Source organism: Crinia signifera, chromosome 1 (assembly GCF_055691185.1).
Source record: "Crinia signifera chromosome 1, ASM5569118v1, whole genome shotgun sequence".
Taxonomy (NCBI): domain Eukaryota; kingdom Metazoa; phylum Chordata; class Amphibia; order Anura; family Myobatrachidae; genus Crinia; species Crinia signifera.
In genome coordinates this window covers 727645-732500 of record NC_139217.1, presented here as the reverse complement: position 1 = coordinate 732500, position 4856 = coordinate 727645, and the positions used below count along the sequence as shown (strand labels likewise).

The following is a 4856-nucleotide window of genomic DNA, read 5'->3' as shown; positions in this document are numbered from 1 at the left end:
TCTAGGACACCCTGCATCGCCTCTAGGACACCCTGCATCACCTCTAGGACACCCTGTGTCTCCTCTAGTACACCCTGCATCGCCTCTAGGACACCCCGCATCGCCTCTAGGACACCCCGCATCGCCTCTAGGACACCCCGCATCGCCTCTAGGACACCCCGCATCTCCTCTAGGACACCCCGCATCGCCTCTAGGACACCCTGCATCGCCTCTAGGACACCCTGCATCTCCTCTAGGACACCCTGCATCGCCTCTAGGACACCCCGCATCGCCTCTAGGACACCCCGCATCGCCTCTAGGACACCCCGCATCGCCTCTAGGACACCCCGCATCTCCTCTAGGACACCCCGCATCACCTCGAGCACACCCCGCATCTCCTCTAGTACACAACGCATCTCCTCTAGTACACCCCGCATCTCCTCTAAGACACCCCGCATCACTTCTAGGTCACCCTGCATCTCCTCTAGGACACCCCGCATCTCCTCTAGTACACCCCGCATCTCCTCTAAGACACCCCGCATCTCCTCTAAGACACCCCGCATCGCCTCTAGGACACCCCGCATCTCCTCTAAGACACCCCGCATCACCTCTAGGACACCCCGCATCTCCTCTAGTACACCCCGCATCTCCTCTAGTACACCCCGCATCTCCTCTAGGACACCCCGCATCTCCTCTAGTACACCCCGCATCTCCTCTAGGACACCCCGCATCTCCTCTAGTACACCCCGCATCTCCTCTAGGACACCCCGCATCTCCTCTAGTACACCCCGCATCTCCTCTAGGACACCCCGCATCTCCTCTAGGACACCCCGCATCACCTCTAGTACACCCCGCATCTCCTCTAGGACACCCCGCATCTCCTCTAAGACACCCCGCATCGCCTCTAGGACACCCCGCATCTCCTCTAGGACACCCCGCATCACCTCTAGTACACCCCGCATCTCCTCTAGGACACCCCGCATCTCCTCTAGTACACCCCGCATCTCCTCTAGGACACCCCGCATCTCCTCTAGTACACCCCGCATCTCCTCTAGGACACCCCGCATCTCCTCTAGTACACCCCGCATCTCCTCTAGGACACCCCGCATCTCCTCTAGGACACCCCGCATCACCTCTAGTACACCCCGCATCTCCTCTAGGACACCCCGCATCTCCTCTAAGACACCCCGCATCGCCTCTAGGACACCCCGAATCACCTCTAGCACACCCCGCATCTCCTCTAGCACACCCCGCATCTCCTCTAGGACACCCCGCATCTCCTCTAAGACACCCCGCATCGCCTCTAGGACACCCCGCATCTCCTCTAGGACACCCCGCATCTCCTCTAGGACACCCCGCATCTCCTCTAGCACACCCCGCATCTCCTCTAGGACACCCCGCATCTCCTCTAGGACACCCCGCATCGCCTCTAGGACACCCCGCATCTCCTCTAGGACACCCCGCATCTCCTCTAGGACACCCCGCATCGCCTCTAGGACACCCCGCATCTCCTCTAGGACACCCCGCATCTCCTCTAGTACACCCCGCATCTCCTCTAGGACACCCCGCATCTCCTCTAGTACACCCCGCATCTCCTCTAGGACACCCCGCATCGCCTCTAGGACACCCTGCATCTCCTCTAGTACACCCCGCATCTCCTCTAGGACACCCCGCATCTCCTCTAGGACACCCCGCATCTCCTCTAGGACACCCCGCATCTCCTCTAGTACACCCCGCATCTCCTCTAGGACACCCCGCATCTCCTCTAGGACACCCCGCATCGCCTCTAGGACACCCCGCATCACCTCTAGTACACCCCGCATCTCCTCTAGGACACCCCGCATCTCCTCTAGTACACCCCGCATCTCCTCTAAGACACCCCGCATCGCCTCTAGGACACCCCGCATCTCCTCTAGTACACCCCGCATCTCCTCTAGTACACCCCGCATCTCCTCTAGGACACCCCGCATCTCCTCTAGGACACCCCGCATCACCTCTAGTACACCCCGCATCTCCTCTAAGACACCCCGCATCGCCTCTAGGACACCCCGAATCACCTCTAGCACACCCCGCATCTCCTCTAGCACACCCCGCATCTCCTCTAGGACACCCCGCATCTCCTCTAGGACACCCCGCATCGCCTCTAGGACACCCCGCATCTCCTCTAGGACACCCCGCATCTCCTCTAGGACACCCCGCATCTCCTCTAGCACACCCCGCATCTCCTCTAGGACACCCCGCATCTCCTCTAGGACACCCCGCATCGCCTCTAGGACACCCCGCATCTCCTCTAGGACACCCCGCATCTCCTCTAGGACACCCCGCATCGCCTCTAGGACACCCCGCATCTCCTCTAGGACACCCCGCATCTCCTCTAGTACACCCCGCATCTCCTCTAGGACACCCCGCATCTCCTCTAGTACACCCCGCATCTCCTCTAGGACACCCCGCATCGCCTCTAGGACACCCCGCATCTCCTCTAGTACACCCCGCATCTCCTCTAGGACACCCCGCATCTCCTCTAGGACACCCCGCATCTCCTCTAGGACACCCCGCATCTCCTCTAGTACACCCCGCATCTCCTCTAGGACACCCCGCATCTCCTCTAGGACACCCCGCATCGCCTCTAGGACACCCCGCATCACCTCTAGTACACCCCGCATCTCCTCTAGGACACCCCGCATCTCCTCTAGTACACCCCGCATCTCCTCTAAGACACCCCGCATCGCCTCTAGGACACCCCGCATCTCCTCTAGTACACCCCGCATCTCCTCTAGGACACCCCGCATCTCCTCTAGCACACCCCGCATCTCCTCTAGGACACCCCGCATCTCCTCTAGGACACCCCGCATCGCCTCTAGGACACCCCGCATCACCTCTAGTACACCCCGCATCTCCTCTAGGACACCCCGCATCGCCTCTAGGACACCCCGCATCACCTCTAGTACACCCCGCATCTCCTCTAGGACACCCCGCATCTCCTCTAGTACACCCCGCATCTCCTCTAAGACACCCCGCATCGCCTCTAGGACACCCCGCATCTCCTCTAGGACACCCCGCATCACCTCTAGTACACCCCGCATCTCCTCTAGGACACCCCGCATCTCCTCTAGTACACCCCGCATCTCCTCTAAGACACCCCGCATCGCCTCTAGGACACCCCGCATCTCCTCTAGTACACCCCGCATCTCCTCTAGGACACCCCGCATCTCCTCTAGCACACCCCGCATCTCCTCTAGGACACCCCGCATCTCCTCTAGCACACCCCGCATCTCCTCTAGCACACCCCGCATCTCCTCTAGGACACCCCGCATCTCCTCTAGGACACCCCGCATCTCCTCTAGGACACCCCGCATCTCCTCTAGCACACCCCGCATCTCCTCTAGGACACCCCGCATCTCCTCTAAGACACCCCGCATCGCCTCTAGGACACCCTGCATCTCCTCGCTAACCATCACTGTACATGCATGCAGCGAGCCCTTTGTTATGCAGGGTAGACAGATGCACATTCCACCATATGTATAACCGCTGATGATGGTTGTGCAGGTAGACGTCACATAGCTGGAAGGAGAAGGCTTCTGGATAATACAATGGCTTTGTCCTCCAATACAGGAGTATATCCCAGTGCTGGCTACATGGCTGAGATGCTGTAATGTCACTGCTCAGAGCCACGGTACCTTGTTATATGGCTGCTCTGATGGAACAGTCTCAGGACCTCAGCTGCTTCCCAGCAAGTTGCTTTCAGGAGTTCTCCTTTCCTCTCCCAGCCTGTGCTCCCCTCTCTGGCTGCCTGAGCCTTCCTTCCCTGCTTCCTCTGGGCAGCACTCGCTCACTCCCAGTCCCAGCCCAGCAATGGTTTAAATGTCCATCCCAGATGGATGAGAGGAGGAGACAGGGTCAGGACTCCCATGGGAGGGGAACATTAGCAGCCAGCGAGGTCTGGACTGGAATTCCTGGCTTCCCCCATCCCCGCTCTTATTTACTTCTCACTTTGTTTTTCTTTTTTTATGTTTTATTATAGTGGATTTATCAGTCTATTTTGGGTTGTGCTTCTATCATTACTTCCTGCGTCGGCTTCCTCGCCCCTGTGTATGTTTCCACTCTTGCAGTCGCCTTTCATCCCCGGCTTCCTCCTCTCTCTGTTCCCTTTATCTCTCTGTCCTTTCTCATTCTCTCCTCTATATCTTCCTCTCATTCATCACTTGCCCTGTTCCATGTATCGCATGTTGGGAAATATGCATAAAATACGTGTATTAGTATTAATGTACATATAAATGTATTATTTTATACGGATTCATATTTTTGGCATTTACTATTCCGAAAATACCGCGATTCGTATTCATGGCACATATGTATTTACGAATAAGAATGTATACGCCATAGAAATAATATGAATAGGAATCACCATTCAAAAGAATGAGGATTCCTAATTTTTTTAAGTGGACATATTTAATATACAGTCGGTAATTGCCAGGAATTAGAGGGATACGGCCGCTAAATGCCGGTGAAATACGCCTGGAAAATATGCCTGTGGCTCCTCCTCCCTAAAACTGCTATTGGTGGCCTAGAGACTCCTGGTTGGCCGCTAGGTGGCCAATAGCGGTATTCGGGAGGAGGAGCCGCAGGATGTAAACTAACACATTTTGCGGCTCACTTCTTAGTCCCTGGGTGTCGAGTTGGCCGCTATTTTATTTTGCCAGGTCCATGGATGCCCACATGGACAGAAGAGGACGTGATCTACGCCGGAGGACCCCTGTAAGTGTGGTTTCCTTCCACAGGTACCCTAATTGGATTTCTTCAGGCCCATCGGATTGATGGAGAGAGACCTATCTACGTGTCAAGGCAGGTAAGTATCTGTGTGAATGGGCTCTGAATGT

At 56.8% G+C, this 4856-nt stretch overlaps 1 protein-coding gene across 2 annotated transcripts in view; it reads right to left on the bottom strand.

Annotated features, from left to right (window-relative positions):
- The window catches only part of HSPA12B (heat shock protein family A (Hsp70) member 12B), a 233325-nt gene extending 229506 nt beyond the window's left edge, over positions 1 to 3819 (bottom strand). For both annotated transcript variants that reach the window (XM_083156289.1, XM_083157094.1), the window contains exon 1: positions 3657 to 3819. The gene's annotated coding sequence lies outside the window, so the exon portion shown is untranslated. The remainder of the gene's footprint in view (positions 1 to 3656) is intronic.
- Positions 3820 to 4856: the final 1037 nt, after the last annotated feature.